This window comes from Nuphar pumila, chromosome 2 (genome assembly GCF_984573655.1).
Source record: "Nuphar pumila chromosome 2, dmNupPumi1.hap1.1, whole genome shotgun sequence".
In the NCBI taxonomy this organism is placed as follows: domain Eukaryota; kingdom Viridiplantae; phylum Streptophyta; class Magnoliopsida; order Nymphaeales; family Nymphaeaceae; genus Nuphar; species Nuphar pumila.
The window spans coordinates 94,801,982-94,825,100 of NC_143250.1; the positions used below are offsets into that span (position 1 = coordinate 94,801,982).

At 39.2% G+C, this 23,119-nt stretch overlaps 1 pseudogene across 1 annotated transcript; it reads left to right on the forward strand.

Moving 5' to 3' along the window:
* The first annotated feature begins 4,860 nt into the window (after positions 1–4,860).
* On the forward strand, positions 4,861–7,092 carry LOC149846207 (phytochrome A-associated F-box protein pseudogene; annotated as a pseudogene). The gene has a single exon (XR_016430265.1). The product of XR_016430265.1 is annotated as a phytochrome A-associated F-box protein pseudogene (transcript).
* Positions 7,093–23,119: the final 16,027 nt, after the last annotated feature.

Below are 23,119 nucleotides of genomic sequence, written 5' to 3' on the forward strand. Positions count from 1 at the left end.
ACCTATGAGGGTGTGTACTCTTGTTCACTTGAAATATGATGCATTTCCAACACTGTTTTTGCATATCCATGCAGATGTGTTTGACATGGTGAATTTGTTAGGGATCAAAGTGTTGGATAATTGAATTTGGATAGTGTATTTTTGATGAAAAAAATATGATTTTTGGAGAGTAATTGGTAGCTGCTTACACGTTAGGTGCTAAATGGGTTTTCACTTTTTTCATTTTATTTATAAATTCTGATCGTACAGATGTGATCTATGTACTTGATTTTATAGGGATCAGCTCTTGAAGTGTTTGATTCTGATACATGGATGGGTTTTTATAAGGTTCGAAAAATCAACTGTCCAAAATCTTTATAATTTTTTTAGGTTCTAAATATCATTTTTTATCAAAAACATATGGACCATGCACAACACATTTATGGGGTTGGAATTTGTGAAAAAAACATTGGAAAGGCAGAAAAACCCATTTAGCACGAATCATTTAACATCTGTAAGCAGTTACCAATTTCTTGATTTCTGGATATATTTATGAAAATTATGAGTCGCTGATTTTAAAGTCTTAAAAAATCTTGTTTATAATTCAAGAGCTGGTCTTTATCCTTATGTTTAGATTTAAGAGAAATGCATGAAAATCACTGTTCACACGGTAGTTTTCAGTCTATCTGTAATGATAGTGTGTTCCCCGAGCACCTACTCCCACTTAATAAAAGCTTCAAAATTTTAAAAAATTTTGAAGCTTTTTTTGTTGATCAGACCCTTCCGTTATGATCTATAATAGGGCATCATCGGGTTGGGTTTGGACTCAGGTGGAACCAGACCTGGCCTTGATTTTTGGGTGTGGTACTGGGTCTAATGGAATCCACCATAAGAGAAGCCATACCCGGACTTGATACTAACTACATAAACCAGACCCTGGCCATACCTGATAAAATAATATTTTTTTTATCATTTTTACATTAAAACATTATGGGTTTTAATGGGAACTGGGCATGGGCCTGTGTCTGGTATAAAATTTCACGAACTATACTCAGATTCATGTATTAGTGGAACCTTTGGGTCTAAACCTGGGTCTTAATCAGGTCTTATTTATCACCATACCCAGACCTTATAGGGTTTGGTATGGGCTGGCTTCAGGTAAACCCAACCCTAATCTGTATTCATTATTTAGTCAAAAACAAGTTTTCTGTGATTATGACATACAAATCTGGTTATTTATGATTTTAAAAAATTAATGGCTTACAATGTACTAAAATTTCATGATTTAAAGATCTGTCCAAAAACATGATCCAAAACATGATTCCAATTTAGTTTTAAGTGCGAGCCGGCCCCAAGATTACTTGGCCCATTATTAAAAGGCTGAGTTTTGCCCTGGTTCTTAAAGAGCTCGGGTTTTAAGAGCAGCTCATGACTCGGCTCATTGTCTCAATGGGCCAATGTTCAATGGGTCGATCTAGCCTGATCCAAACCCATCTGTAGGTTATTTTTGAATGAAGTTCATAAATTAATTTTTATAATACTTATTGCAATGAAAGATTAATACTCATCTAATATAGTTTTTATATAATTATTTTTATTAATTAGGTAAATAGTAATAGTTACCAAGTTACTATGCAATCAACTACTAAAAAATTAATTTGGTAGCTCAAGCTATGGCTCGGTAGCCCGTGGGCCAACCCGGATCTGGCACATGTATATAACGGGCTAGTTTTGGCCAAACTTTACCCAAACCTGATTTATGGTGGGCCAGGTTGGCTTGGCTCACTGGGCTTGCTGGTCCGTTGCCCACCCTTAGTTAAGTACATCTATCATGTGATTGAGAAGATGCATCCTGCAATTATGATTTCTTGTGTGTGGGAGTAGGTGCGCACATAACACCTGTTCCCACATACTAGAAATCATAGTTGTAGGTTGTATCTTCTCAATCAGACCTCATGGATGTACTCAACATGGTTTATTTGATAAGAATCATGCTTGAAATCATGTTTTTTAACATAAAAATAAGATTTTTCAAGTCATAAAATTTTGATGCATTATGAGCCATTGATTTTTAAAGGTCTTAAAAAACCTACATGTATGCTATAATCAGATGATCCAAAATTTATTTTCTACTAAATAATGCTTATAGATCAACAAAACAGTTCAAGAAATTTGAAAATCGAAAGCTTCTATTAGGTGGGAGTAGATGCCCTGGGAGCACCCTGTTATTACTAATATATATATATATAATGGTTTTATACCATAATACCATACTATGATACATGTGCTTATGTTGATTTACCCTTCAGATGTTAAATCTAACCATTCAGGGTTTTATCGTGTTTAATATATCATAAGCTAAATTTTTTATTAAGTTGTTTTATCATGTTTAATATAACACAAGACAGGTATTTTTTTCTAATATTTTATCATTATTATGGTGTAATAGACATGACAAGATATGCTTTATCATATTTTTAAATACCACAAAATTTGTTCATATGGATAAGAGTAATCTTTTTTTTTTAACTCGAATAAACCGCAACCTGTCAAGAGACTCGTAACGGATCTGAATCCGTATAAACGATTTTCTATCTTAATTTAGGTACCCTGAAAAGAATTTTATCTTTTCCAAAAAACCACAAACTAATGTGATCAAATTATTATCTGCTATCGAATCGTTTGTCCAACGATTGAGGTGAATCGGCCGATATCATTCGTTCTGAATCGGTTAAAAAAATTAAAAAAAAAGATTTTGTGTCAATCAGAATGTGACGTGTTAAAACTATTAAAATAATAATAAAACAATTAATTTTGAGTATTTTTTATATTTATTAAAAAATAGCCGATTCTAGTCAGTATCATATCAATTCTCTGCCGATATGCCAATTCGCACCGATACTGACAAGTGACAACATTGCCATTTCTTGACAACCAAGTAACTCATACCGAAAATCGGTCACTTAATCTGCCTGCCTCCCTGCATGCTAAAACTCGATCGAGGACACAACCACTCAGCCTTAAATGCCCCCAACCGTTTTTAACAAACAACAGCCGAAGCGTGCCGCTTGTCTGGTAGGAGCAACTAGTCCACATCACCTTGTGATGGGACGTTGCAGGTTCAAAACCCATTGGTATAGTTGTATAACTGATAAGTAGAGATGGGCAACCGGCCTGGCAGGTCGATAGGCCAAAGCCAACCTGACCCGTCATGGGCCGGGTTTGGGTTATGATTTTAGGTCTGGGCCCGTTAGGTACCAGGTCAAAACCCAGCCCGTTATAAAGGTTGGTCGGGCTCATGCCGGCCAGCAGACTACTGAGTTGGCATGATGGGCCTGATTTATTTATTAATTTTTTGTAATAATATAATTTTTTTTAAAATTAACTATTACATAGTAACTAAGATACTATTATTATTTACCTAATTAGTTGCATAAGAACTTGTTATTTCTTAATTATTATTATTTACCTAATTAGGAATTAGTTGAATAAAAACTTGCTATTCTCTCATTAACCCATAATTTCAGTCAAGCATTTTAAGATTTGGACAGGCCAGAGTCCAGACCCAGCCGGCTTCACATTGGCTCATTGGGCCAATGGGCCGGGCCATGATGGGCTTTTCTTCAAACCCGAGCCCGTTAAGAACCGGACCAGATGCCCACCCCTACTGGTAGGTGTCTGCCTAACCCCAGTTTGCCTTTCACAAAAAAAAAAAAAATTAAAAAATAACAGCCTGTGCCTGTGAGAAGTGATTAAACTGTCAGACTGGATGTGAATAAACTGTATGATAGAAACAGCAGTATTACGTGGCTTTGACATTCATAATCTTAATTATTTTAAAGCTAAAGTAGGATACATGAGCACGATTTTTGTTAATTATATAAAAGAATTCATAATATATAAAATTATATTAGGGTTAATATTTTAATACAGTCGAGTTGGAATCTCACTGTGCAAGTTGTTTGTTTTGACTCAAGTAACCTTCGTAGTTGTCTTCGGCAGACTTAATTTAGTGAAAAAGTAATCCTTGGATCATAGTTTTTTATATAAAAAACGAAATTTTTGATTAAAAAATGGATGCATTTACAATTGTTTATTTTACATTGCCTAAATGACCTATACCAGGTGATTCAAAAGCTGGTTCCTAAAAATAAATAATATAAAATAAGATGTAGATCATATCCATAGGGTCATTTGAAACAAAAAAAAAAAGAAACTATAAAAAAATAAAATTAACTAAAACATTGCAGCAAATTTTAACCTTTTATGTTATTAAAATTTATTATTATATATATAGAAAAAGAGATATGGGTCGGTCCATCAAGCTTTTTGTGCCTACCATGTCCCTATTTTCAGGTTGTTTTTAAAAAATCTGACGTAAAAAAAGTGTTCGGTATGATCAATTTGTTAAGAAATCACATTTGAATAATGTTTTTTAAGAAAAAAATATTTTTTAAGCATTGAATATGTTTAAAATGATAGACAGTTGATTTTTGAATCTTATAAAACCTAACTTAGTATTGGAATCAGATGATCCAAAAGCTAATTCCCATAAAACTATCACATCTGTATTCAGATTTTAGAAAAAATAGGAACAATCTTTCCAAAGCTCACCTACCCATTCGTCTCTCTCTCTCTCACTATATATATATATATATATATATATATATATATATATATATAACTTGTTTATCGTGTTAAATTGCTGGCCAGTATTCTATTGTGTGGCTGTTGTGAACCTTAGGGACAAACACGACACTTGGCGTTTGTCCTAGACTTGCCAGTTGCACAGGTGCCACTGGTACACTGGCACGTCCAGCGTTTGCTGTGCAGCGCTTTAAAAAGCGCATGCAAAGGAGTCTGTTTGTGCTGTCCCAACAGGGCACACCCTGCGTAGCAAAACGCTGGACAGTGCTCCGGCAGAGACCGGTCCCTTTCTGGGAGCTGAACCCGTCATGGGTCATTTTTTTGGTTCCGTACTTCCATGATCCAATTGTGGAAGTAAAAGGGTAGCCACTGGCCACAAGGCCCACAACGGTTTCTTCTGTCCAAAACCCTAAATCCCCAATTCTTCCTTTCTCCATTGTCATCTACAGAATCCTCAGAGCAAAGGAGAGTTGCAACTTGCAAGGTCGGAAGAGATGAGGGAGAAGGGGAGGAAATCTGCTGATTTTAGAGAAATTTGGTGATTTTAAGGATACCCATTTGATCAAAACTCCCAAAAATTCTCCCTCTAGTTCTGAAACCGTAGGTTTTGATCTCCAATCCCGAAAAATGGCGGAAATATTGCTGTTTCCCCATAGCATTGAGCATCTATCTCTTCAGATTTCCGAATTTTGAAAGACAGAGTACCCAAATCTGTTCACGACCCCAGAACCTTCTGAGAAGAAAGATTTCGACGTTTTAACTTCTTTTAGGTCATTGGGATAGCAATCCAGAATCGTAAAAGCTTGAATCCTGAAGATTTGGCCAGCATTTCTCTTCCAGAGTCTTGAATTCGTGCTTCGGAGGCGAAGATCGGGAGCTCGGTAGCGCTAAACGAAGAAGAAAACGTGAAAAATGGAGATTGTTAGGAGCGATTCGGAGACGGCGACAATCCCCATCCTCTCAAACCTCTCCGACGACATCATCCTCAACATCTTCTTCAAATTGGACGACGACCCGCGCCATTGGTGTCGCCTCGCCTGCGTCTGTAGCAGGTTCAACGTTCTCATCCGGTCCGTCTGCTGCAAGACCAAGTGCTCCTCCACCATCCCTTCCATCGTCTCCGATCTCCTGCACAGCTCGAGCTCCGATTTGTTCACTCTCTTCGCTTCCTCTCATGCCGGTTCCGACGGCAGAGGGAGCGCGAGATCGGAACCGGAGACCGAGCCGCCCTGCGGGTGGTCTTCCCTTCATAAGGTTAACGTCTGCTGCCCGGGTCTCCTCCATGCCGGCGTTCTGTTCGGTACCTGTGATTATGGATTGGAGAGAACCATCGGCCCCGATCATGGTTACGTCGTGGCTCAGAGGAAGTCCTCTGATAATTCGCTGTCGTCTTCAGGCGGTGAAGGATCGAGCGTAAGCCCCCCGTGTTCTTCTGATGGAAGTATCCCTTGGTCTTTGTTCGATGATCTCTTCTTCGATACTCTGTACGATGAATCCGAATGCAAGAAGATGGACGATGAGTCGCCTTCAAACGATTGCAAAAACAATATGATTGAGTTCGGTAAAGGCTTAATTGGCCAAGGAAATGTGGTGGGCTTCGATGATTTGGATAGTAACGGTTACGACATGAAGAGGAGCAAGAAGTTTCAATCCGTAGACGCACATTTGGCGAGCAGGATCTGGAATTTGAGCAGAGAGCAGGGGAACAAGCTATTGGCTAGTAGGTTTAGGGGTGATTGCCTTTACATTTGCGATTGGCCGGGTTGCGAACACGCAGAAGAGAGGCGAAACTACAAGCTTTTCAGGGGTGTCTTTAAGAATTTTAAGAGGTCGAGAGTGTGGAGGAGTATTAGGGACTCGAAGGCTAGCAAGGTTGGTCTCAATTGTGCATTCTGTTCATGTGAAGGCACTTGGGATTTGCTTTCTTGCTTCTGTTTGAGGAGGCTTTGGGAGTACCATGATGATGGAGAACCGCTTGTGCGGGCATATGTATGCGAAAACGGCCATGTTTCCGGTGCCTGGACAGACGAGCCCATGTACACTTAGACATGGAACCACTTAGTTGATTCATGGAGACCTGTCTGCTGCTATTGAAATCGAGCTTCATTTAGTGTTTTGAATGGGAAGTGATGTTGAACATGCAGTTCTATTTCATAGGATTCCATTGTTTCAGTGAGTTAGTTCAAGAGACGGATGCAATTGCCTGAGATGACAATGGTTGCATGTTTTTCCTTTTCTTCCTTTTCAACTTTGTATTCAGTGGAAAGAATTAGCTGCTTGCCTTTGCTGCTTTCTTGGCGATGATGCAATTTTTGGCAACCAAGGATTCTTTTGTATGGCTGTCTTTTTTCACATTTCTCTGCAGAGACTTTATTTGCTACTGTAATAAAAACTTGCATTAATATTACTTTCCTTTGTTAACTATGCCTCCCACCAGCAGATATGGGGGCGCTTGGTTAAGTTCAATTTCTCTTCTGCTGCTTCTTTTTGATTTTTTTTAAAGACTTGTTGATGTCTCTATTGCATTATCCTGTGGACGTTGTAAACATGTGCTGCATCTCATGATGCTGGGGAGAGCATGTTAGCTGTAGACTGATCTGCTCTAACGAGTTGCTTTTGTTTGATAATCCTGGGAGTGTTCTCTTGTGACTATTTTTAAAACAATTAAAATCTCTGTGGCAACTTCCTGGCCTTGTTACCTTATTTTCCTTCCTGTTTATTACTACCACTATTGCTGCTTCTACTACTACTACTGCTATTGTTGTTGTCATTGCTATCTACTAATTTTTTCCACAGTACTACATCCTGATAGCTACAGTTTTACCTTTATGGGCTTGTTACAACTAGGGTCTGCACATTTATTTGTGTCCTTAATTTTGTTTTATTATTGCTATATATAATCCTTTTGTTCCCATGGAAAGATTTGTGTGAAAGAATTGATATGAACGGTGAACTTCTTACATCAATTCTGACAAAAGTCGCAAAACTATTATTTCTCATTGTTGAGAAGGAAATTGGAGGAATTTGGTTGTGCACATATATTTGAACAGCTTAGGTCTAATTTTTTGGGGTTCAATCTGACACATATATTTTATATAAATGCTGCTTGTTTCAAACCCTCTTGCCCTTTCCTCCCAATGTCGATGAGATTTGATCTTAGTCCTCTGTGAGTAAGGAAAATGAATCAGTGAATGGCAGGCAGAGCAGCGTGGCTAAGTCTATGATCCTGGGGATGGTTCCTATGTGTACATATCAAAAAAATATTATTTTAATATTTTCTTGCCCATATCATTTTTTGCTTAAAAATTGGCCGAATTCAGCACGATTCGGTTCAGAATTGGAACAGGCCGATTCCAGGTCCGATATGATTCTGACGACATTGGTTTTTATATTTTTGCATTTTTATGCCCTTTAAATATTTTTTTCTATATATTTATATATGCTATATTTTTTGGAGACCAAGCACACATTTCCCCTATAATGAGGTATGTGACATTGGTAATAATCAACCCATAATAAGCCCATGCTAGCAGGCCGTTGTATATCGACATTATAGTCTCTAAGTTTGGTGGCTTTTCACGATGTTTGTAGGTTTTATGTATACCAGTTTTTATCCAGAAAAAGTGGGATAAGTTGGGTGGTAATATATCATATGGGGAATAGCTCAATATCTCAGTTTGGTCTGTATATGTGGCTATATCAAACGCCATATACACCACAGAAACTTCTTCAACATTATGGATGGGCATGGAATAATTGATAGCGATTTGTGTGGTCGTTGGTGTTTTAAGTAAATTAGAAAAAGACATTCAACTTATCAGAACAGCTATTCACAAAGAACCGACTCACTTTTTCTGTTATTTCATTTAAATACCTTCTTTCCTCAAAAAAAAAAAAAACCAACCTTGTTCTTCACCTTTGTTTCAAAGGCACGTTTGGTTTGAAAATCACTCGGTTGATCATTATTAGTCAAATAAAATGACAAAAAAATAAAATTGCACTAAAACGACTGAATGATTTCATCAAATCAATCCTCCTCGGTAGAGCCACTACAACAGGTATTTATAAAGAAAAACCTAAAATAAACCTAATTTTAGTATGGATCTAAGATGGATCCAATACCCAAGTATGAATCAAAATCCAACTAATATTCAATATCTGATTAAACCTAAGCAAGGAAAAACCTAAAAATAAAATGGATCTTGGACCCGGGCAGATCTTGCACGGAACAATCTTTTTCCCCGATTTACGATTAAGGGCACATTTGTGTGCTATGGAAAAGATGGTTTTTCCACAATGGCTATACAAACATTGTCTCCTCACCTTGTGTTGAGACGTTACAAGTTCAAAACCCACTGGTACATTGTATTACTGGTGGGAGTCTGCCTAACCCCAGCTTGCCTATCAAACAAAAAAAAAAAAAAACCATTGGCTCCTCTTCTCCTTGCAATGCTTGGTGGTGTGTGTGTGGGAGGGGGAGGTTGGAGGGTGTGTTTTGCCTTGGGTGGGGCTTCACAACTGGGGCTGTTAAACAAGCTGAACGAACTGAACAAGGCATGCTCGAGCTTGGGTCGTTTGGTGGTGGATTGAGCTTGTGTTCATATTTAGCCGAGCCGAGCCAAGCTCTCGTCCTTAAATGAAATGAGCTGAACACGAACTGGCTCGTGTAAAAACATTCCATGTTATTTATATATGGAATATATATATTTATATTACACTTAATAGTTTATATTTTATGTCCATCTTTTTCATTCATTCTTCATTTTTTTATATATATTTTATGCATTCTTCTTTTTATATATTACACTTAAGATATATATTATACATAAAAATATTACCTTTTATCTATATGAACTCTCCCAAGCCAAACACCCTTTGTTTGGGCTCTACTCAGACCCTATAGGGTTTGGTTCGGGTCGACGATCGGTTGACACCCTTACTCTTAAGGCATGTTTACCTTTGTCGCAGCCGGGATGAGTTTTCCAACCAATTCAACTTTCATGGGAGGAGCATTCCCAAGTAAGAATCACAATCACATTTTGTACTTTCTTATGTTGGTAAATCTTGAGAAAGCTTTGTCTTTCAAAAAAAAAAAAATCTTGAGAAAACACTGTCAATGTGATTTGCATTCATAGGATCTTGAGAAAATCTAATTTTCACAGGGCATTACAATCGTGTCAAGGTTGGAAGGTAGAGCTGGTTGGTTCTTCCATTATCTTTCTACTTTATTTGAATCATTAGAAGCTGTGCTGAAGCTTCGCTGTAAAAAAAAAAGAAAATTGGGCTTAATATGGTGCAAACAAAATGGCGAGTGCACAGCATTAGGTCAGGGACTCGGCTCGTCACAAACTCGTTCGTGATCGGTTCATAAGTAGTGAGCCAAGGTGAGTCACGAGTTCGATCAATTGGAAAATCAGCTGAGACCAAATCTGCTCTGTTCGGTTCTTTTGCCTAGTTTAGCAGCCCTAGACTCACCGGACACACAATTATAGCACTAGAATGATCCATGGGAAGTATGTTTAATGCAAAAAGCCCGACAAGCCGACCCGGCGCATCATGAGCCGGGTTTGGGGCATGATTTTAGGCCTGGGCCCATTAGGTACCGGGCCGAAACCCGGCCCATTATATACGTGGACAGGGCTCAGGCCGGCCCACCGGCTACCGGGTCAGCTCGATGGGTTTGAGTTATTTATTAATTTTTTAATAATATAAAAATTAACTATTACGTAGTAACTTGGATAACTATTATTATTTACCTAATTAGTTGCATGAGAACATGCAATTTCTTAATTATTACTATTTACCTAATTAGTTTCATGGAAACTTACTTAATACATAATTTCAGTCAAGCATTTATGCAATTTAAGATTGAGCCGGGCCAGACCCGGCCCACTTCACATTAGCCAATTGGGCCAATGGGCCGGGCCACATGAGCTTCTCTTTAAACCTGAGCCCGTTGAACATTAGGTCAAAACCCAGCAGGCCCGATGGGCGCCCCTAGTTTTTAGTTAATGCCCCATACTTTTTAAGTTAAATTTCTTGACTGCTTTCACATGAGATTTAGGAGTGTCAATGGGTCAGGTTTGGTTTGGACCCAGGTAGAGCCAGACTTGGATCAAATTTTCAGGTATAGTATCGGGTTTGAACTCAGGTCTAATGGGGTCTACTATAAGAGAAACTATAATCAAACATGATAAGTACTACATGAACCAGACCTGGTAAAACAATACCTTTTATCAAATTTACATTGAAAAATTGTGGGTCTTAATCGAAACTCGGGTCAGGTATAAAATTTCAAAAACTATATCCGAGTCCATGTATTAATCGAACCTTCAGGTCTGGACTTGGGTCCTCTTATTTATCGCCATACCCAGACCCTATAGGGTCCCTACCCTTTGATAACACTAATGAGACTATTCCAAAACTGGTATCATAGGACAAGTTTACAAGTGGGACAATGAAGTGCTTTCACATGGATGAAAAAGGACAAATTTACAAGTGGGACATCTTAGTTTGTCCACCACACACTTAAAGCTGCAAGGGAAAAAGCAAAAGCAACCTCTCTAGTCCACAAGAACTCCTGATATTTCAGCCAACAGCAAAATGGGATCAATATTGAAGTGGGGGCTTTGTTTGCCCTTTATTTCACTGTCGTATAGTGCTGTGGAATACTCAGTTTGGCCACCCACTTTTTGCTTTCAAAGTCAAGTTATTTACGGGTATCAACGGGTCGGGTTTGGTTTGGACCCTGGTGAAATCAGACCTGGTCTCGATTTTCGGGAATGGTATATGGTCCAGACCTGGGTCTAATCGAACTCTCCATAAAAGAAACTATACCCGAACCCGATAAAAACTACATGAATCAGACCCGGGCCATACCCGGCAAAATACTATTTTTTTTATCATTTTTACATTGAAAAATTATGGTTCTTAATCAAGTCTTCTTATTTATCACCATACTCGAACCCTATAGGTTTGTTACGGGTCGGGTCTGGGTAAATCCGATCCATTGACACCCCCCCTACTCTTATCCCATCAATTTTCCCTAATTTTTGACAGTTGGGTTGTTCTCCAAATGACTCACCAAACAAGCAAGAATCATTTCCCACCACACACACTGTGTAGTGTTGGAACTTTGCTCACCATGGGATATGTTGGATATTTATGGTTTCTTTTTCTTTTTATTCAGTTATTATTACAGGCTGTTTGTAAGGAGTTTTGGTTGGCAATGAAAGGTAATCTCATAGCCACATCTGGCAGTAACGCGTCAGAGGTTACCTTGATGCCGTTCATTCTTGCGATGAACGATATCCAAAGCACCATGGTTTGGACTCAGCATCTCATACATGGGCCCGCACATGTTTTTTTTTTTTTCTCTCCTAACCATTGATGCTTTAGATGAACGACATCTACTGTTTGCAAAATGAGTAACGGAAAACAATAGTATTTTGGATGCCGTTCATCGCATGGATGAACGGTATCAAGGTAACCCGTCAGAGGTCGCTATAACCTAATAATACACACTCAACATATCAGAGGTGGGGATGACTCCTTGTGTTCGAGAGCCGATCTAGTAGGGGAGGATATCGGGCCGGCTCGATAAGGGCCCGACAGATCGTACCCGTATTGAGAGGCCCGAGTTTGGCCTGACCCTGACCCAATTACATTCGGGCTCGGGTTGGACTAAGACCATTAAGCCTGACCCAGTTAGCGGGTCGGGCACTGTGCATTTTGCACATGGGGCATTATCTTATTGGGCCGGAACTGCCCCCATTCGGGCCAGGAACCCGAAAGCCTGTCGGGCCCTTCGGGGCGGTGGTCAGACAATGGCAGTGCCTTTGGGGGATGGTGGATCTCAGGACATGTGGTAGCATCTAGTGAGCCTAATACTTTGCTAAGTACTTCCATTTCTTAAGTTTGAAAATTTTTGTATTTTTTTTCTTTACTTGAAATTAGGGTTGGACATTGAACCCGTTGGACCTGACCTGATCCAATATTTATTTCGGGCTTGACCGGCTAGATGGCATCCTTGGCCTGCCGAAAGCCCAATCTGAAACTTGGCGGGTTTGGGTTAAGCCTGGGTTCTGTCGGGCCAGTGTTGGATTAGATGGGTCGAGCCCTTTTGAACCCAACTATTATTTGGTTGGGTGGGTCTGGATTCATTTACGAATCACCTTACCTAAACTCGACCTGTTTATTAGTCAAGCTCAGTGCGACAAATATAGCGAGATTTATGAAAATCTCGCGATAATATCGCGATAAATTGCCTGAAAGTTTAAAATGGCAATTTCTCACGAGATTTTCAAAATATTGCGAGATTTATGAAAAAACATAAAATACCATGATTTAAATGCGATATTTACGTTTTAAATGGCTATTTATTGCGAAAAAATCCTATATTTTTATTTTTAAATATTTTTTATTAATATTTTCTTATTAAAAATAAATTTTATAATTTTTAATTGATTTTTTATTGTTGAGATTTTGCCAAAAAAATGCGAGATTTATGGAATTTTTCCAATTTCTCACGAGTTTTTGAAAAACGAGAAATTGCCTATAAAAACTTTTGTCACTATGGTCAAGCTTGGTTAAACCTGACTTATTAGGCTTTGGGCTGTAGAGGCTGCCTACACCCAGCCAATCTCGGGTCGGGTACCAACCCAGTATCCATCTTTATTTGAAACAAATTAAAAGATCTTATACGTTGCTAGGTTATTTATTTGCTAACCAATATTTCTTTCATTTTTCTGGTTGTAACCAAGTTTAGGCAAAAACCATTGATGTTTCACGGACAAAAAGGCTGATGATATTGGTGTAACCGGGCCGGATGTTATCAGAACCAATTCTCAATCTGGTATAGCAGTTGGACTCAAACCTGACCCACTCTAATTCGAGTCTGGGTCGAAGTTCGAGTATGGCTGGAAATTATAGACCCATATAAATTAACGGGTTTGGGTATGCATCGACTCAGATTTTCACTGGACCCATTTTGAAATAAGGAGACATCAATTATATGTCATATTAAAAAACGGGTTCAGGTTTCAACGGGCATGGTTTGGGCCAGTTCACATAAAAACGAGTTTAGGTACATAATCAGTTTAGGTTCTTGCAATTTACATTATACACTACAAAAAAACAGTTGATTAACGACGGAATTTAGCGACCGAGTTATATCGTCGCTACTTAGCGACAGATTAACGAGAGAAATGAATCCGTCGATATATTTGGAGAATTTTACGAAACTAGCGACAGATTATATTCCCTCGCAAAATCCGTCGCTACGTAGCGACGGATTGTGCGAGAGAATATTTTGTCGCAATAAATACGGCAGTTAGCGACGGAATTGCGACGGCTAAAATTCTGTCGCAAAATAGCGACGGCCTAGGCGACGGAATATTTTCTGTCGCCTTTTTCATTTTTTGAATTACGATGGCTTAGCGACGGAATTAATCCGTCGCTAAGCCGTCGCGAAATGTCGCATTACCCCTAATCTCAACCCTCTTTTTCCTTTCTCCTTTAGCTGCTCCCCCCCCCCGCCGCCCTCTCCCTCCTACTGCCCTCTTCCTTCGGCCGCCCTATCCATCCCGTCGACCTCTCTGCCGGCCCCCACCGTTCGCCGGAAGTCGATCTCCGTCAACCTTCCGCCGCCGCCGCCGCCGCCGCCGCCGCCCGGAGCAACCACAGGTATTTTCGGGCTCCCACCGTTAAATGGATTGGGGGTCGACCCCCTGCGTTTTCCGACAGGGGGTCGACTTCGCCAGGCGGTCGACCCCGGTAGGGGGTCGACCCCCTGCCGTGTCCGGCCGGGGGGGGGGGGGGGGTTGACCCCCTGCCGTGTCCGGCCGGGGGTCAACCCCTTTTGATGTCCGACAGGGGGTCGACCCCCCCGCCGTGTTCGGCAGGGGGTCGACCCCCCCGCTGTGTTCGACAGGGGGTCGACCCCCCGCCGTGTCCGGCCGGGGGTCAACCCCTTTTGATGTCCGGCAGGGGGTCGACCCCGGTAGGGGGTCGACCCCCTGCCGTGTCCGGCCGGGGGTCAACCCCCTGCCTTGTCCGGCAGGGGGTCAACCCCTTGTCATGTCCGGCAGGGGGTCGACCCCGGCAGGCGCTCGACCCCGTCAGGAGGTCGACCCCGGCAAGAAAAAGCCCTTTCCCATTGCACCCTCTCCTTCATTGCGCTCGAGTTCAACCCTCACACCTCTCCATCCACAACCTCCTGAGCCTCTCCCATGTCCGTCGGAGCCTCATCGGTGTCACCTACATGTGCCTCCAATCGCCAGAGCCACCTCAACTATTCTTCCACAAGAGCTGAGCCCCGTTGAATGCTCAACGGGGCCCCTCCACACCTCATTTTTCAAACGGCGCTGCCCATTAGCAAATTTAGTCACAATTCCTACAAATATGATATTCGTGGATCCATATCCGCCCAAGGATGAGTTGGCAGGATCCTATTGTCCTAAGTTTGAAAGGGTTTTTTTTCATAGTGACTTCATTTTAAAACATCATTTTTTTGTGCAGATTTCTCAACGGAACTCGCTTGTGCCCCGCCACCCGTGGTAAGTAAGTGATAAAAATAATGCAAATTGGGTAAATACCCGTGGTGAGTAAGTGATGCAAGCGCATCACATGTTATTTAATTTATTGAATGTAACACTTTATTGTTCACACACTCACTTAGTTGTTGATATCTAGGACTGCTTTGTTGGAGTTCGGAGATCATGCTGAGCATGATTTTAATGTATGAATATGGAAGTGTTCTTATTTTTTGAGTACGGAGTCCATGCTATGCATGATAGTAGTTAGTGGGATATTGAAGTGTGTTTGCTGCAGGTACATGTTTGAGATTTGTTTGATATGAATTATTTCGATGTATTGCAATGTTTGATGTGATTGTATCCATGCTTACACATAGTTACTTTCAATTTGATTATGTCTTCCATGTGAAATTGTATACTGAAAGCATGCTTCAAATGAATGTATCGTGTCATGAATAGTTTGCACATGAAAATATTAAGTTATCAATGCATGCATCATAATTCTTGTGATTGTATGACATCATATATTGCATTATAAATTTGATATTTTCTTCATCATAGCATTCTGATGGTTCTCTTTTAACTGGTTAGGATACTATTCACAACATCATACGATAAAATGACTGCAAACCGTGAATGAATGTACCGTAGGATAGTGGACAATGAGTTATCGCATGAATATATGGATGGTGTTGACAGTTTTATTGAATTTGCAATGGCAAGTGTCAGTACAGTAGATCCCACAGGTCGGATTAGGTGTCCCTGCAAGATTTGTAAGAAGAATCGATTTGTAGAACCTCATGGCGTTAGACATCACCTATACAAGAAGGGTTTTGTGAGTGATTATCAGAACTAAACGTTTCATGGAGAAGAATTTAGAAACGATTTTGATGCACGGGTGAATGTGGTGCACGATAATCCATATACGAATTTGATATTTGATGCCGCAGGAACAGAACTGGGTTCTGCTATGAGTTCTAGTGATGTAAGAACTGCCGTAGATGAAGAATCACCAAACGATGCAGCTAGTAGATTTTATGATTTACTTAGAGATGCTGATGAGCCACTTTGGAACGGTTGTGAGAGTCACACTATCTTGTCTGCAGTTCTTCAACTAATGAATTTGAAGTCCGAGTATAATTTGAGTCAATCATGTTTTGACCGTTTGTGCATGATTGTGAAGAGTATATTGCCCAAAGATGAGAAATTGCCACAAAATTTCTATCGTGCGAAAGTTATGGTCAACGCTCTAGGTATGGGTTACAAAAAGATTGATGCTTATCCAAATCACTGCATGTTGTATTTCAAGGAGCAGGAAAACAACATATCATGCCCGTCATGTGGGCGTCCTCGGTTCAAGCCAAAGACAAGAGGCAATGGTAGCACGAGATCAAAGGAAGTTTCATACAAGTCGCTCCGCTACTTTCCTATCACTCTTAGATTGCAGCGATTGTATATGTCTTCAAGGACAGCTAAACACATGAGATGACATGCAAATAAAGTTCGACACGATGAAAACAAGATCACGCATCCTGTTGACGCTGAAGCTTGGAAGCACTTTGATCATACTCATCAGAACTTCGCAATGGAAGTGCGAAATGTTAGACTCGGTCTATGTACAGATGAATTTAATCCATTTGGGGGTAGATCAACTCCATACTCATGCTGGCCAGTATTTGTAACTCCATACAACCTTCCACCAAGCTTGTGTATGAAACGTCCAAATCTTTTCTTGTCTCTGTTGATCCCTAGTCCGACCTCACCTGGCCAAAATCTTGATGTATATCTAAGGCCATTGATTGATGAACTAAAAGTACTGTGGGATGACGGTGTTACCACGTATGATGCCCACAAAAAACAAAATTTCAACATGAAGGCCGTTGTTCTATGGACAATCAGTGACTTCCCTGCATATGGTATGTTATCTGGTTGGAGCACACATGGGAGGTTGGCTTGTCCGTACTGCATGGAGGATTCCAAAGCTTTTAGATTGAGGCATGGAAGGAAGCCTTGCTGGTTTGAGTGCCATCGTCGATTTCTGCCCAGCGATCATCCGTTCCGCCGTCAAAAGAATGCATTTAAAGCAGACACAACTGAAACAGAAGGTCCATCCTCAAGATTGTCCGACATAGAGATTCTAAGAATATTGCGATACTTTCCAGATGTATTAACAGATGCCCGCAGTCCTACACCCTTCCGTGGATTTGGGAAGGATCACAATTGGACGAAAAAATCTATTTTTTGGGAACTACCGTATTGGCCGACCCTATTGATACGACATAATTTGGATGTGATGCATGTAGAGAAAAATGTGTTTGATAATGTGTTCAATACAGTAATGAATATTAAATGAAAAACGAAGGATAATCCGAAGGCCCGTATGGATTTAAAATTAATATGTAAAAGACCAGAATTGGAACTCAAAGAGTATAATGGCAAAGTACTGAAACCAAAGGCGAAGTACGTGCTCAGACCTGATCAAATAAAACATGTATGTCAATGGTTGAGACAACTGAGATTTCCAGATGGATATGTCTCTAACATTGCTCGGGCTGTGAAGATTGACGATGGACAGTTATATGGGTTGAAGAGCCATGATTGTCATATCTTTATGCAACGATTGATACCCCTAACATTCCATGATATGTTAGACAAACCTATATGGGGGGTATTGTCTGAGTTGAGCGGATTTTTCAGAACATTGTGCGCATCAGAGGTCGTTGTATCAGATGTAAAGAATCTCGAGGACTCTGTCATCACCACTGTTTGTCTGTTAGAAAAAATATTTCCGCCAACATTTTTCGATGTTATGGAACATTTGATCATACATCTGCCATATGAACTAAGGGTTGGTGGCCCTGTGCAATATCGATGGATGTACCCAATTGAAAGGTATATGTTTTTTTATATTTGTCTCTTTAATGACATATATTTAAAATTTGAAATGTATATTCTTGTCAGATGCATGTTGGACCTAAAAAAAAGGTTCGTAATAAAGCAAGAATAAAAGGCTTTATTTGTGAGGCGTACACTTTAGAAGAGATTTCAAATTTCTCATCTATGTACTCCGAACCTCATATTCCAACACGTTAGACATGCCCGCCCCGTAACGATGATGGAGAACAAGTAAATGTAGCTGACAAGTTGTCAATATTTCAACCACTTGGGCATGTATTTGGTAGTTGCTGATCAAGGCTATTGACAGATCGAGAGCAAGATGCAGCACACATCTATATTCCTTTTAATTGCTCAACGATCGACCCATACATCGAGTAAGTATACGTATATGCAACTCAATTATAAATCCTTTTATGTTCTATATGTGGATACATGGCTCGGTAATATAAGTATTTGTGGTTTGCAGACGATTTGATCTGGAGTTGCAAAGCGAAGTTTCACATCTCACTGATGCAGAAGTACAAAAAGAACGTGAAACTAAGTTTGTGGAGTGGTTGAAACAGTTGGTAAAGAAGCTAACATAAATTTTGTACTTATAAACAACACTAAGTTACTTAATTGATCGTGATCACAATCATTGTTTGTGTCTGTGCGTAGGTTCGCCATGGTGATGTTAAAGATCAAGGAATATGTGATTTAGAAAATGGTCCGACCAAAGTTGTGCAATGCTACAATGGGTATATCGTAAATGGTTATCGATTCCATACAAAAGACTACAGTATAAACAAATCAACGATAAATAGTGGCGTGTGTGTCAAGGGTAGCAGCTACGGTGAAAATGAACATGATTACTACGGTGTTATAGAGGAAATAATGGAGTTGACTTACTTAGGCATGAATAACACGGTTACGATATTCAAGTGTCATTGGTTTGATCCAACTGCAACAAGACTCGACAAAGCTTCAGGCATTGTGGAGGTGAATCATAAATCCAGGTTTGGAACATATGAACCATTCATATTAGCCTCGCAAGCTCAACAAGTTTATTATACTTCATATTCGAGTATAAAAAAGTCAAATAGAAATGAATGGTGGGCAGTTTGCAAGGTGAAATCCAAACTATACCCCGAGTATGATCAGTTACAGGAAGATGAGTTAGCTGAAGACAGTGATTACTATCAATCAGATGATGTCTATGACTTCGCTTATGGTCACGATGTTGCGCATGATATGCATGTCATATCTCCATTGGCCGATGAAACATTCATAGAGGAATGTGATCCAAATGATGTACCAAGTGGATGGGCAAACAATGAAGAAGAAGAAGAACAAGAAGAAGAACAAGAAGAATAAAGTCAAACTAGTGACGAGGAATAATTCTCAAGCTAGTGAGTAAAATCTTATACTACAAACCTCTATTTAAATGCATTGTAATACTTGATGTGAGTTGTATTGCAATACTTGGTGTGAATGATTAAAAATTTTATTTGAATGTATTGTAATACTTGATACGAATGATTCAAATGCATTGTAATACTTGATGTGAATGATTTCAATTATCTGAATGTATTATAATTTATGCAACGAATGATTTGAATTAGTGCAATACTTGATGTGAATGATTTGAATTATTTGAATGCATTGCAATGCTTGATGTGAATGACTTGAATGCATTGTAATACTTGATGTGAATTATTTGAATGTATTGTATGACATATGTTATTTGTTAGAATATGGTTCGTGGAGGTTATAGTGGTCGCTCATCCAGTAGTAGCCAGGCTCAACCTTCATCTTCACGGGCTCCTGTGATAGGTATATCATATAACTAATTGGATGCTTGATTAATTCAAATGCGCATTCTGAGAATTTCTAATGTATTTTTTTACAGATGATGTTGCGCCTGTACACGACCCACCTACACCAGTTGATCATACAAGTCAACAGCCAACACAGGAAACAGAGTCGTCTCAGGCTGGCACAAGAAGACTCATTCGAATAGTGTATATCGATAATCGACCGTAAGTATTTTGTTTTCAATTATTGCATATCTTTTAAATATTTTATATTGATATTTACTGTGTAACAATTCATGTGCAGCACGAGGTTTGAGCCACAAGAAGTAGTACGGGAGATTAGGAATTCACTTCTTCAACATCTACCAGGACCAACTGCTCAATGGAAAGAGTACCCAAAGGAGGTGTTAGACAGATTGTGGTCCTCATTCATGGTATACAGTTGTTCCTCATAGTTAATGTGTTTCATATTTAATTTATTTAAGCAATGTCTACTAACTTTCTGAAAATATTTGTAGGTTTCAAATCGCTTCGCAACTACGATGGAAGAAAATGATGCAAGGAAGGTGTGGCAGAAGGTGGCTGCCAATCGATTTGCAGACATGCTGCACACTATGAAGACTGCAGCAAAAAAAACATCTGGCGTAGTAGATGATCCATTACTGTGGAAGGGCCATGGTCCTATTACTATCAGGAGAGATTACTGGGATGAAATATGCGATAAGTGGGCGGGAGATGTATTTAGAAATCGCTCTGCGAAGGCTGCACAAAATCGATCGAAGATGCCCGAAGCCCATCTACACACAGGTGGATCTAAGACATTTGTGAGCCACCTAAAGAAAATCGTAACTCATCAATATATAATATTAATTTTATAAGTATTGTTGCAAACTTGTGTACTAAATCTTTTGTCATTTAACTTCGCAGGAAGCAAAAAAAGGAGGCAGTGTACCATATAAGAATGTGTTTGTAGAAACACATAAACGGAAGACCACGGGAGTCTTCGTATCAGAGAAGGCGAGAACGACAACGGTATGTATTAATTCTATTAATAATCATTGCAATATATATGCAAGTTATCATAATGTTATCATTAATTATTAATGAATACTTTAAACATTATTTTGTAGGAGGCATATGAGCAACAGATGGTAGAGCGATATGGCGATGACGCTACTCAGCATCCATCATTTGATCCTACAGCATGGGTGACTGCAGCAGGTGAACCCAAAAAAGGTCGCATGTTCAGGTTTGGGAGTAATATGAACACTTTACCAGTTATTGGTTCTTCTAGTTACGGCTCACCGACTTCTTGCGCCGACATAAGCTCCAAGCAACCGACTATTCTTTCCGGTGATGATGTACGCCATATCATTAATGAATCACTGAATAACTACTTCCAATACACCGTCGCCCCCTTTCTCCAAAATGAGATCAAGGCCGCTGTTCAGGATAGGAGATCTTCGATTCCAGGTCCCTCTCAGGTATAATCACATATTCAGTTTTTTGTCTGTCTTAGAACACATATGAGCATAATCGAATCACATATATAACTTTTTGTCTGCCTAAGAACACATATGAGCATGTTATAATCACATATTCAGTTTTTTGACTGCCTTAGAGCACATATGAGCATGCTATAATAACATATAGAGTTTTTTTATTGCATTAGAGCACATATGAGCATGCTATAATCACATATAAAGTTTTTTTGCCTGCCTAAGAACACATATGAGCATGATAGAATCACATATAAAGTTTTTTTGACTGCATTAGAACACATATGAGCATGCTATAATCACATATTCAGTTTTTTGACTGCCTAAGAACACATATGAGCATATTATAATCACATATTCAGTTTTTTGACTGCCTTAGCACACATATGAGCATGCTATAATAACATATAGATTTTTTTTACTGCCTTAGAACATATATGAAGATGCTATATATCATTTATGATAGAATCACATATAATTTTTTTTGCTTTGCCTGCCTTAGAGCACATATGAGCATGCTATAATCACATATTCAATTTTTTGACTGCCTTAGCACACATACGAGCATGATCGAATCACATATATAGTTTTTTGCCTGCCTTAAAGCACATCTGAGCATGGTAGAATCACATATAGAGTTTTTCTAGATGCCTTAGAACACATATGAACATGCTATAATCACATATTCAATTTTTTGACTGCCTTAGCACACATATGAGCATGATAGAATCATATATATATATATATATATATATATATATATATATATATATATATATATATATATATATATATATATATATATAACTTTTTGTCTGCCTTAGAGCACATATGAGCATGATAGAATCACATATAGAGTTTTTTTATTGCCTTAGATCACACATGAGCACATGATAGAATCACATATAGTGTGTAATTTATTTCATTATATTTTGTTTATCAATACTGACTATTCTTTTTTTGTGTAGGCTGCTTGCGATAATCAGCGTAGTGGAGTTGAAGGGACAGATAAAGACAATGAACAAGAAGACGCACAAAATCTTGGCGATGATTAGAGGACTGTGTTGAAGAAGTTCTATTTTTTTTATGTTTCCTAATTGTAATTGTTGAATTGTAAATAATTAAACTTCTTAATTTTAAGGTGGAACGATTAATTGTTGTAGATTCTTGTTATATGAAATTTTTTGTGTGGTTTGTTTTTTATTTACAGGAAATATAAATTGTACAAGAAATAGAAATTGCTCGGTATTTAATTTTCAAATAATTTTTTTTTTAATTTTTTTTCGTGTTTGCGACGGATTAGCTACGGAACCATCCGTCGCTATTCATATAAATCTAGCGACGACATAGCGACGGAAGTAAATCCGTCGCCAAGCCGTGGTCGCCGTTTAGTACCGACGGATTGACGACGGAATATAGCGCTCGTTATTCCGTCGCAATTAGCGACGGACCTGGCGACAGAATAATTCCGTCGCCAGTTAGCGTCAAAATATTCGCGACGTAAGCATACTGTCGCCTCGTTGTCGCTAATCCGTCGCTAAGCATGTTAACAACAGATTAGCGACGGAATGTGGTCGTCGCTAATCTACTGCTTTGTTGTAGTGATATGAAACCATTTCAGTTTGTTATAAGTAGGGGTGTGAACGGGTCAGGTTTACCCGGACCAAACCCTATAGCATCCAGGTATGGTGACAAATAAGAAGACCCGGGTCCAGACCCAAAGGTCCGAATTAATACATGGACTTGGGTAGATAATTTGTCAAATTTT